Source organism: Aulonocara sp. 'chitande type north' Nkhata Bay, linkage group LG3 (genome assembly GCF_057382095.1).
Source record: "Aulonocara sp. 'chitande type north' Nkhata Bay isolate Kocher_YH1m ecotype deep benthic linkage group LG3, A_spYH_male_GT1.1, whole genome shotgun sequence".
Classification (NCBI taxonomy): domain Eukaryota; kingdom Metazoa; phylum Chordata; class Actinopteri; order Cichliformes; family Cichlidae; genus Aulonocara; species Aulonocara sp. 'chitande type north' Nkhata Bay.
Genome location: NC_141346.1, coordinates 60,768,162 through 60,781,196, shown reverse-complemented (window position 1 = coordinate 60,781,196; position 13,035 = coordinate 60,768,162). Strand labels below are relative to the sequence as shown.

At 43.3% G+C, this 13,035-nt stretch overlaps 1 protein-coding gene and 1 pseudogene across 1 annotated transcript in view; both read right to left on the bottom strand.

Annotated features, from left to right (window-relative positions):
• LOC147336420 (protein NLRC3-like) overlaps window positions 1-11,988 on the bottom strand; it is a 95,483-nt gene extending 83,495 nt beyond the window's left edge. Inside the window, exon 1 of the mRNA XM_086287090.1 lies at window positions 11,816-11,988. The gene's annotated coding sequence lies outside the window, so the exon portion shown is untranslated. The remainder of the gene's footprint in view (window positions 1-11,815) is intronic.
• On the bottom strand, window positions 3,868-6,073 carry LOC147336421 (general transcription factor II-I repeat domain-containing protein 2 pseudogene; annotated as a pseudogene).
• Window positions 11,989-13,035: the final 1,047 nt, after the last annotated feature.

Genomic DNA, 13,035 nt, shown 5'->3' with positions numbered 1-13,035 from the left:
GGCCTCTTATTGATCCTAAAAGAAAAACAATAAATGTCACAGCTTCATGAGACAGGAAGGAAAAACTGGAAATATTAAATTAAAGACATGATGAACAATCTCATAAAAATAATGTACTTACTCTTTGTCACATAACAGTCTTTTGTTAAAGTTTACAATAACACCCTTGCTTAGTCTTTGCTCTGTACTGCAGTACTTGCACTGGTTTCACTGGACAAGTCTGCATGTGAATCTACAACTGATCTGACATTGTGGCACAAACACAGTAAACAAACACTACGAGCACCTTGTTTCATGTGCAGTGGCTTTCTTCTCATTCTGTTACTGAACACTGGATGAAAAGCCTCTCACTGCCAGCATCCTTCCAGCCCCACGACAACAAGACCAACTCACATCTTCACAACACCAAGAATTTTTCCCCTTTTCTTTGGAGAAACTGAGAAGCCAATAGGATTGTAGCTCAAACTTGCCCACAGTCCTGCTTCATCACTGCTCACTCCTACCTGTGTTGGTGCTCAGTGGACAGTCACAGCCTGCTGCTAGCATGAATGCTAAACGTACTGCTGTGGATGATCAGCAGAACAAGATGTTGTCAGTTTGACTGTTTGCTGTATTTCAAGTGTTTTTCTCAGTTCGTCTGTATTCAAAGTGCATTCGGGGCTTTAGCTGACAGCTCTTTGTGCTAACAAACTAAACTCTCTTAGTTTAAGCCAACAGACCAAACACAAAGCCTGCTGCTGCCTCCATGGGTTAGCTTGTGTGACTGGTGTTTACACCAATGAAATCTAAATCACACTAATGTGTCCTCCAAGGTGTTTGGTGGGAGCACTGAGTGAAACATCTGGTAAAATAACAAACAGGGCTGTGAGAGCAACTGAAGTGATAAAAATACTGTTTAAAGATAAAAAACACTTTGATCTTCTCTTGTCACCTAACAAAGTCCAAACCCTGTGAACTATTTTAGCTTTAATAATTGTGGATTCAGGTATCCTGAACCCATCTTTGGACATTTGTAATTAAATATTTTAAAACTCCATCAAAGACTCCTGATGTGGCTGTTTGGAGAAGGAAAAGAGGGACAAAGTGGAGCGTCGAGCTGAGGCTTCATTCACTGTAAACCTACAGTTATGTTTCCTTATTTCTGCTGTTTGCATGTTCACAGCTGAAATAAAGCTGCCTCTTTGACTTCATCCTGTTGTGTTTGGGTCCAATCCTGCCTGCCACACAGCGCTACAGGACAAAGTCTAATATTTTTATCTTTTTAATGAATCTTTGGTCATATTTATCCAGGAAAACACAAACATGTAAAGGAGTCATCACAGGTCTCTGACCTCGTTGGTTCAGGTTCAGCACTGAAGTTTGGAGGGTAATCTTTGGACCCATCACTCCTCACAGATGGACAGCTGGATCCTGCAGACTGTGACCTCTGACCTCTGCAGACACAAACATGTTTTATTCAATGATCAATTCTCTGATGAAGTGATTGAAGCAGCTGTGATCACACAGACTGCAGATAATGCAGCTGTTTCCTGTCAGTAACAGTCCTCTTAGATTAGAGTTCAGCTTTTTACAGGAAAACAAATGTCCCTGAATGCAACAGTGAGACACAGTCTGCCTGTGTGGCTGTGATAGCTGCCGTTAGGAGCGCTCATGTGTTTGCAGTTAGACGAGGAGATGTTACCATCATGGACACGTTAACAAATCCTGCAGCATCACGTGGCACAAACACTTTGTGTTCCTGTCATCTGCAAGCAACAGGAAGTTCATTAATAAAGGCGGGATGGAGACGCGACTGTGATGGTTCTCCTTCATCCAGCTGTTACACACATCTGGGCTCACAGGACGAGCCTTTGTCTAATACAGCAGCTGCTCTCTGAACACTTTTCTGAAGAGGAGCTGCACAAACCTTTGTTTGCTTTCTAGAGCAGCGTATCAAAGTCAAACTACCCACTGCTAGCAGCTGTTTCTATCATAGTTTAGGATCCAGATGTGTGAGGTCTAGATTTACACCTCTGATTAAAATACATAGTTAAAAACAGCCAATTGAGTCCAAATGTGTCTTAAACCAGATAAACTGACAGTTACAGCTGAGCCTGTGTGTCCTTGGAGACACTGCTCTGCTACAGAGATGCATTTTAGAAACCAGGAAACATCAAAATCATTTAAATCAGAGAGTTCTTGTAACTAACAGCTCACCTCTCTGCAGCAGACACAGGCTGGGATTTAAAATTAATGCCTCGATGATTTGACCGGTCACTCTGTAAGGACACAGAGCTGGGTCGAGGTCCAGGTTTGAGTCTCTGATGGATCCTGAAAAAGTTATAAATCTTCAGTAAAATTCTCATCACATATCAGCTGATATTATTGGTGTTAGCTTACCTTTTCTCAGCTGACTGTCTTTGCTCAAATCTCTTAATGACATCTTTGACTGAGTTACTTTCACAGGACACAGAGCTGGGTGGAGGTCCAGGCTGGTTCCTGTGAATAATGATGGAGCAGTGATGTGAGTGCTGAGCTGTGACATGGAGAAGAGTCATGGACAGTTAGAGATGGTCATCTCACCTCTGAGCTTTGGTCTGGCTCTCATGTTCCCCACACAGAGTGCTTTTAGAGGGAGGGACTCCCTCCTCTCTGTCCTCACACTGATCCATGCTGCTCAGTTCACATCAGCTCACACACACTTTCTACCTGCAGAGGAAACACAAATCATTCATGTGTACATCAACTGAGAGCTGCAGAGGTCGTGTCTGATGTGTTGGACTAACATCCATCTGAGACGCAGCTTTCATCAGTTCACTACAAAAAGTGTCACAGAGCCCAGTTCAGCCTCCAAATCCTCCATTACTGTAGTCCTACAAAGCAGCAGGTCAAACATGGCTGCAGAGAGCAGCTTTATGTCAGTAACCATGTCCAGGACCGAGCTGACTGCTTACAGAGTTCATACTCTAACTGCTAGCTGCTCTGCTAGCTAAGCTAACTCAGTAACAGTGACTCTGACAGCAGTTACTGTGGAACAGCGGCCGAGCTCAGGACACATTCAGTGTGTTTAGACACAGGAGTGTTTATGTCAGCAAATCAGTGTGTGTGAAGAGTCTGAGGGAGTGTGTGAATGAGACTCAACACTGAAACCAACAGTCCAAGAAAAGCGTCTGGATTTCTTTAAGTTTAACTTAAAGAAATCCAGACGCTTTTCTTTTTGTCTCCATAATGCTGCAATGTTATCTGCCCCAGAAACACTGTGCAGAAGCTTTGATGGTGACACAGAAAAGTCACAGTGGAGATACTTCTGTCCACCTTTGATTAGACTCATTATAAAAAGGAAAACAAAGTTTGAACACAGTCATGTTTCCAGTTCACTGACTTACATTTATTCCATGGACACTCACTCTAACCTGAACCACAGCTACAACCAGTGTTGGGGAGTAACGGAATACATGTACCGCCGTTACGTATTTAAAATACAAAATATGAGTAACTGTATTCCGTTACAGTTACCGTTTAAAAAGGTGGTATTCAGAATACAGTTACTTTGTTGAAATAAATGGATTACACTGCGGTACTTTCCTGTTTCATTTTGTCGCGGGTCAGGACTGTTTGGGTTTTGTTTGACAGCTACGTTCTGTTGTTCCAGGCGGCAGCGTTACGGTTGCCATGGTTACAGGGCTACGCTCTCTCTCTCTCTCTGCGACTGTGTGTTTCCGGGGTGAGAGAGCGCCTTTTCGTTGTTGTTGTTGTTGTGCTAAGCTAACAGGCAGAATGCTACAAGCATAGCTCTAAAGCAGGGGTGTCAAACTCAAATACACAGTGGGCCAAAATTCAAAACTGGAACAAAGTCGCGGGCCAACGTTAATATTTATTGAAAAAAATCTTCCTCCAGATATAACAAGGAACCTTTTCTTACAGACTCAAATAAGTTTTGCTGAAAAACTGAATATGGAATAAGCAACGCTTAATACTGAACGATATAGAACTTATATAAACATATATAACTTAATATTGCACACATGCAAAATTGAAATTCCAATTAAATAACATATCACTGGAATGCATTTCTTAAATAAAAATTGTATTTGCAGCCTTCTGATTTAAATTTTAGCAGTAAACTTTTTCCCCAGGCTAATAATAAATGTAAAAATAAAATAACAATAATAAACCACTTAACTAATAAAAATATCATTAAACGTGAAACCATTCAAGCCCATGTCTGGGAGTAGCAAGACAAATTGCACAAAGAAAATGGTAATTATAGCTCAGTTTGCTACACACTGATCTACTCTGATGCGTCCAAGCCAGATACCTGGCATCTCTTCTTGGATGCTAGTTCCTCAATGTCTGGGCTCAGGCTCTGAGCTGAGGAAATCCTCAGGATCGAGTGAAGGTGTTCATCGGTCAGACGTCTCCTCTGAGATGTTTTGGCCATCTTCATTGAGGAGAATAGTTGCTCACATAGGTAAGTGCTGCCGAACATGGAGAGCATCTGAGCAGCGTGGGTGCGGAGCCCAGGCATTTTGAAATGTGGAAATTGTGAAGCGCCCACAGCATCATACTTTGATTTCAGCGTGTCACTACACTGGAGTTCAATCAGCTCCATTTGGAGGTTTGTTGGTGCTTTTGCCACGTAAACTGCAAAAGGATTACTGAGCAGTTCAAATCGACATTTCTGGGCGTCAAAGTCGGCAAACCGCCGGGTAAACTCAGTACTGAGTACACAGAGTTTTTCAGCAAACTGTACGCATGGGAACACAGCAGTAGAGATTTGCATGTTCATCGTTTGGCAGCAGGGAAAATGGCCCAGGTTTCCTTGTAGCATCTGATTCTGCCACAGGCACAATTTCGTTTTAAAAGCCCTCACTGCAGCGTACATATCTGTGATGATACGCCCCCGTCCCTGAAGCTGCAGGTTCAGTGCAATGAGATGGCTCGTGATATCACACATAAAGGCCAGCTCACACAGAAACTCTTGCTCCCTGAGCTCAGCTGTGTCTTGCCCTTTGCTTTCCAGAAACTGAAATATTTCCTCGCGTAGCTCGAAACATCTATTCAGTACTTTCCCTCGGCTTAACCACCTCACCTCCGTGTGATACGGCACGTCTCCGTATTCCGAACCACACTCCTCAAGAAAAGATTTGAATTGGCGGTGATTCAGACCTTTGACTCTTATAAAGTTAACTACTCGTGTTACTGCGGTCATAACATGTTCCATCTTTAGGGCTTTACCACAAAGTGATTCTTGATGTATGATGCAGTGATAAACAGTCAGCTCACCTGCACAGTTCTCCGCTCGCATCTTCTCCCGTACCCTGCCCACCAGTCCGCTCCTTTGACCACACATCGCTGGTGCACCATCTGTCGTTAACCCCACAAGTTTTTCCCATGGCAACTTCATTTCAGTTAGACATTTGGAAACCTCTTCAAATATTTCCTTCCCTGTGGTTGTTCCATGCATTGATTTTAATCCTAAAAGTTCTTCCGTAACACAGAGAGTTGAGTCCACACCACGGATGAAGACTGAAAGCTGGGCAGTATCAGAGGCGTCGCTGCTCTCATCCACAGCGAGGGAGAATGCAACGAAACTGTTTCCCTTCTCCATCAGCTGGTTATTTAGATTGTTGGCAAGTTCACGTGTGCGATCAGCTACTGTGTTTCTGCTCAGGCTAACATTTGAAAATGCTTGCTTTTTCTCTGGGCACACAACGTCGCAAACTTTCATCATACAACTTTTCACAAACTCTCCCTCACTGAAGGGCCGGGCTGATTTTGCGATCTCTGCTGCCACAACAAAACTAGCCTTTACAGCAGCCTCACTTTGTGATATGGCTTTTTTGAACATAGTCTGTTGTGAAACAAAACTTCTTTTCATCTCTTCTGCTTTCCGGCGCCTTTGAGTCATGTCCAGGTCCTTGTACTTCTCTTGGTGTTTCGTTTCATAGTGTCGTCTAATGTTGTACTCCTTGGTTAAAGCCACATGAGCTCCACATACAAGACAAACAGGTCTGTCTTTTACATAAGTAAACAGATATTCTGTCTCCCACCTGTCCAGGAAGCTCCTGTTTTCGTTCTTTCTTTTCGCCATTTTGGGAGAGGTAGCGCGGCAGTATTCGCGCGGTTGCTATGACTACAGTCAACAGAGGAGAGGGCGTTAATGGGTCCTCTCCTGACTGACGCGCCAAAACGCCAACAGAGCATTCTGGGAGTTGTAGTATTAGCAGTACATGCGCTGCTTAAGACCGGCGGGCCAGCTCTAATAGTAATTTGGTATGGCCTCGCGGGCCAAATGTAATTAGGCTGCGGGCCAAATTTGGCCCGCGGGCCAGAGTTTGACACCTATGCTCTAAAGAATGTAGCATCATGGGCAGTGTAGTCAGGGAGAATGGACTGCCATACACGTTATGGGTCTGTGAGCGCGAGGAGGGAAAAAAGGGGAGTGGAAAAGTACAGCTGTCATCGAGGAAAAACGGGAGCTGGAAGCATGTAACTTTTACTGCCGTTTTGACGAGCCATCAGGCAGCCTTCACACCTCCAACGGCCCCAACAATAGAGGCACTTTGGACACTAATTCCCCCACCTCTCCCCCCTCCATAGAGCCATCACCACCTTCAAACTGTTCACCTACAACACCCCCCTCCTCACCCCACACAAAAGAGGATTTCACACCACCTCCTCCCACCACAACTCTTCATATTCATGAAGCAGATGTGAGGAAGCAGTTTAAGAGTCTGAATGCTCGAAAAGCTCCCGGCCCAGACGGCGTGTCTCCTGCCACCCTCAGACACTGTGCAAACGAGCTGGCCCCAGTGTTTTCTGGCATTTTCAACTCCTCACTGCAGGCATGTCATGTGCCTGCCTGCTTCAAGTCCTCTACCATAATCTATGTCCCCAAGAAACCTAGGATCACTGGACTAAATGACTACAGACCCGTGGCTCTGACATCTGTGGTCATGAAGTCATTTGAGCGCCTGGTTCTCTCCTATCTCAAGACCCTCACGGCCCCCCTCCTGGACCCCCTGCAGTTTGCATACAGAGCCAACAGGTCTGTAGATGACGCCATCAACATGGCCCTACACTTCATCCTGCAGCATCTGGACTCCCCAGGAACCTACGCCAGGATCCTGTTTGTGGACTTCAGCTCTGCCTTCAACACCATCCTTCCAGACCATCTCCGAGGCAAGCTTTCCCAGATGAATGTGCCTGATCCCATCTGCCGGTGGATCACTGACTTCCTGTCGGACAGGAAGCAGCACGTGAGGCTGGGAAAGAATGTCTCGGACTCCCGGACCATCAGCACCGGCTCCCCTCAGGGCTGTGTTCTTTCTCCTCTGCTCTTCTCCCTGTATACCAACTGCTGCACCTCCACCCACCAGTCTGTCAAGCTAATCAAGTTTGCAGATGACACCACCGTTATTGGACTCATCTCGGACGGGGACGAGTCTGCCTACAGGAGGGAGGTTGAACGCCTGGTGTCTTGGTGCAGCCACAACAACCTGGTGCTGAATGCCCAGAAGACAGTGGAGATTATTGCGGACTTCAGGAAGCACACAGCCCCCCCCCAATCATCCTGACTGACACCCCCATCACCTCTGTGGACTCATTCCGCTTCCTGGGTACCACCATCACCCAGGACCTGAAGTGGGAGCCCACCATCACCTCCGTCATCAAGAAAGCCCAGCAGAGGATGTACTTCCTGAGGCAGCTGAAGAAATTCAACCTGCCAACACGGACGATGATGCAATTCTACACCGCTATCATCGAGTCCATCCTCACCTCCTCCATCACCGTGTGGTACGCTGGAGCCACTATCAGGGACAAACAGAGACTGCAGCGTGTTGTGCGCTCTGCTGAGAAGGTGATTGGCTGCAGACTCCCATCTCTGCAGGACCTGTACACCTCCAGGACACTGGGGCGTGCAGCTCGGATCTCAGCTGACCCTTCTCACCCTGGACACAGTCTGTTTGACCTGCTCCCCTCAGGCAGGAGGCTCCGGTCCATTCGCACCAGAACCTCTCGCCATAAGAACAGTTTCTTCCCCTCTGCTGTTGGACACATGAACAATAACCGTATGACTGTTCCCACCACTACCACATGACCCTACGCTGTGTTCACTGCATCATTCCATGTTTGGCACTGATCACCACCTGCACTCATGTGCCGACAGGGACCCCGCTGTATTAGTCAGAGGTCCCTTTACTACAGTTCGGAGTCGCGGACCTTCAGTAATAGTAATAAATCACACAGCAATAGTACATTCACGTTGTTGTAAAAAGCATGATAATATATTAAGTAATCCAAAGTATTCAGAATACGTTACTGTCATTGAGTAACGTAACGGAATACGTTACAGAATACATTTTGGGGCATGTATTCTGTATTCTGTAATGGAATACATTTTAAAAGTAACCTTCCCAACACTGGCTACAACCCAACATTGTTGAGGCCTCATCTCCTCCTTTCCTGACTGTAGAGGTTAAATATGCAACAACCAACAAATAAAAGAATTTGGTTCATTTCAAAGAAATTCACACGGTGACCAAGTAAAGTAACCGTAGTAAAGGAGACAACATCCCGTTGATGGTGGGATTATTTGAAAGATTTGCTTTAGTCACGTCACCAAATGCAGTTGAACCACCCGTGGATCCATGTTTGACCATTCTACCACTCTGAGCTCTGCTTTTTAATCATTTTATTATTATCATCATTCATTTATTCATTCTTTGGAGGGGGGCTATTTCCTAATGCCGCCCTAATAAGCTGATGTTCAAGGGGAAATATAACAGAAACTCTTTCAGTGTTATTCATTAATAAATTAACAGATAAACTGTGAAGAAGAAAAAACTGAGATTTAAAGGAGAGAGTGAGAAATTTGATCATCCATCCTCATAATACATGTTTATCAGTATCTGCTGTGACCAGAGCTTATATTATATTTTTTCATGTTTTAGTGACATTTTTGGGAGCATTTCAGTTCAGTTCATTTTTATTTCAAACATTTCAAATATGTGCCTTCACAATCATTACAAAATTATTACAAAAATTATTTGTTTGAAAAGGAGTAGGCTGAAGTATTTACTTATTTGTCCCTACCCCCTCAAGTTTTACCTCTCATTCATTTAATTTTTTTTTTTGTCTTAAATTAAACAAACAACATATGAAACATATGAAACATATGAAGTTGCTATACATCAATACAACCATTATAGCCCAAGTTTAAATAATATGTATGCATTAAGTGCATAGTAATTACATAAATTGCAAAAAAATGCAATAAACTACCAAAAAAATGAAAATCATTTTTTTTAACATATATTTCTAGTTAGAGAAATTTAAGAGGCTTATCCCTCAAAACTGTAAATACAAAAAAGTTGCACAAAGTAGTTTCCCACCACAGGAAATTTATTTTGAGTGTCTTCATATTTTTATTTTTGAAATGCACCAACTAATATTGTTTAAAAATCCAAGAGATAAATATCAAGTCATGCTTTTAGGTAGGCAAATCTTTCCTGGTAATACTAAATATATTATAGAAGCGTTTAATGATGCCACATCCACAACACACGGGTATGTTTTAATAGACTATAAAGGTAAGACCCCGGACTATTTAAGACCCCGAAGAAATTTACTGTCAGACCGTCCGGTTGTTTATAACCCAAAACAAAAAACAGTGAAGAGGTGAAAGGATGTCATCACGCATGCGGAGGAATCTGTCTCTGTTGGAGTTGATATACAAGTCTCCCCCGGCTCTACGCAGAGTTATTATTAGCAATGCAAACTTCATCAATGCATTGTGTGAGATAGCCTTTAACGTATTGCAAGGTAACATTCCACTGACAAATCAGAAGTACAAACAGCTAAAAAGAAAAAATCTCTAATCAGACTGATTGCCGAAGAAAAGATCAAAACTTTGAAAAAGATAAAGACAATCAACCAATCTGGCGGGTTTTTACTAGCCTGATTAGGGGCTGCAATCCCTTTCATAACCAGTCTGATAGCAAACAGGTGAAAATGGAACATGTGCAAAAGATGTTTTTGGTGCCCCAACATCAGTTGGACTTATTGAAACAACCGCAGCAGTACACAGGCAACATCAGACAACAGGCTCAGAAAGACTTGGACAAGGAGATGCTTCAAGTGTTACAAGAATCAGACATAGATGTGTATGAGAAAGCTAAAAAAATATGGTGTTATTCTCCAAAGATACCTCACACTTGTGAGACAAGGTGCCCGTGAAAAGAATATATTGTCTTCATCCCTACCGGAACAATTTAACATGGATGTGCAAACCCAGCCTGCGGACACCCAACCTGTTTATGGTGATGCTGAAGGATTTTATTGCAGAGAATGTTTTGACACACATACCTAAAAGGAGAAGGAGGAATGCAGAACTCATTCTCTCGTTGGCCAGACTTGGTTTCTTACAATGACAAAGGTGAAATTGTTGTTGATAAACGCACCATCCCGGGTTCACACATTTACGACCTGATTAAAGCCGTCACAACCACACACACCGTCAGACCTATTGGCTGGACAGAGTTTTTAAAGGCTGTTTCAGATTTAAACATACCGTTATCAGCCATATCCAACACCGGCATACGTAAGACCATTGCCATGTATAAAACTGATCACACACTGACTGAAGACCCTGAAGCATTTGAGTGTAACTTTCATTCAAATTAAACTTTATACACAATTACAAAATGGAAAAAATTACTAAATATTAAAACACTACAACCACTGAAGAAACAAATAAAACCAATCACAATCAACATCAAAATATGATAATAGAAACATAGAAGAGACATATCATTCAATTCATATACGTTCATGTGATCTCTACGTTCAAAAACCCAATAACCTTGAATCCTTCATTTAAATTACATTTAAATTCCAGCTGGCAGCTGTTGGAGTCAAATTGTTAAATGTTGTCATTGTGTTACTTAAATGTGTAAGTCTTAGTTCAAGCAGCAGGATCAAAGAATTCCTTTGTCTCTGACCACCTCTCCAACCAGTCTGTTGGTGGGGGAGGCTGTAGTGTTTTATTATAGGGACATCCTATCTGAAGGTTCTGTTTTCTTGGTTAATAAGCTTCCTACTTTTATGACCCTTTTGGTGAGCAGGAGGTCACACAAACACAACCCCAAACACCCCCCCCCCCCCCCCCCCACACACACACACACACACACACACACACACGCATTGAAGCACATGCATATACACACATATATACATAAGGAGGTCTGGTTTCCCCGCCAGTTTCAAGGAGGGTTAAGGATGGTTTCTCCACCGAAAGGAGGTTTTTCCTCCTCCGCTGAGGGTGTTGAGTGCACCATGTATGCAGGTAAACTCAAACATCCATTCAGCTGCTTCAGAAGGAAAATGTCAGCTTGTGGTTTCAGTCACAGGAAACTCACAGGTTAGAGTCCAGCCAGAGGGCTGCTGTTGTTTATCTGTAAAGTCTTTACATTTACAGAAATAAATAATTATGTGGACACATCTGGATCATCAGCAAACATGAAACCAGGTGACCACCAGGACCAAGCTGACTGCTGACACAGAGTTCATACTCTAACTGCTAGCTGCTCTGCTAGCTAAGTTAACTGATGTTAAAGGTCAGAGTAAAGAAATGACGTGATGCTGCTGGGAGTGACACCACAGACTAGCAGCATTTAGTTACTCAGCATATAATGCAGTTAATCTGAAATCTCTTTTTCTCTCTGAAACAAAGTGACAGCAGACTGAGTCAAAGACAGAAACCTTATTGAAACACCAAATATTCCCCGGCTTCACTTCCTGATCCAGGATTCAAAGAGGACGTTGCACTTACTCAGCTTCTTCCCATGAACGTCTTCCCTCTGCAGCTCTGCTGTCTGGACCAGGTCTGTGTAGAAACAGAGACAATCTTCTGCTTCATCAGTCCTCTGTGTCTGCAGGCTGAAGTCACATTAAACACTTCACACCAGCAAAGAGTCTGAAGCTCAAAGGTCAAAGGTCAGCTGCTGCACCTTGTGTGATATTGTTTGATCAATAATTAACCTGCAGCAGGTTTCTGCTCCAACTCTGACACACTGAACAACCCTGAGAACAAATCAGAGGATGTGGGTGTGTCTGCAAGCTTCAATAGTATTAAACACCTCACACCAGCAAAGAGTCTGAAGCTCAAAGGTCAAAGGTCAGCTGCTGAACCTTGTGTGATATTGTTTGATCAATAATTAACCTGCAGCAGGTTTCTGCTCCAACTCCAACACACTGAACAACCCTGAGAACAAATCAGAGGATGTGGGTGTGTCTGCAAGCTTCAATAGTAAACACCTCACACCAGCAATGAGTCTGAAGCTCGCAGGTCAAAGGTCAAAGGTCAGCTGCCACACTGTATATAATATTTCAATATGTATACAACCTGACTGTGGGTGTGTGTGCAGCCATAAACAGTTTAAACATTAAACACTGAACCATAAAAGAAGCTTAAGCTGCAGCTCACAGGTCAAAGCTCAGCTGCTGCAGCCAGTTATGACTTTACATAAATCATCATGTTTTCCCTCTCAGCACTTGGGCTGTTTTGACTCAGCTACACTATGGCAAATGGCCAATGGTTCCACAGCTGTTCTTGTTGTGTTAGGGCTGAAAAGCCCGACTTGTTCTCCTCTGCAGGTCATCAAATGCACCACAGAAGTTTGTATTTGCAGAAGCCTGTATATGTTTGATGGCTTTATTATTCTCTGTTCAAAGACAATAAATGTGGAAAATGTCTCATGTAGTATCAGCGTCATTTAAAAATGACTGCAAACATTTAGAGAACATGTGCTGCTGTTTGTCCTACATTTCCAACACTGAACTAACCCTGAAAACGGCAGGTGTCAGATTGGAGTTCACATGAAATATCGGCTGCATGAAGACTGGAAAATATAGATGATAAAAATATGCAGCCAAACATTTGTGGACATGGATAAACTATCTGATCCAAAAAGCAGGAAGTGACACAGCCAGAAAATGAAAGTGTGTAACAGCTGAAGTCAAATGTAATGCAGAGTTGAATCTGCACTTGAA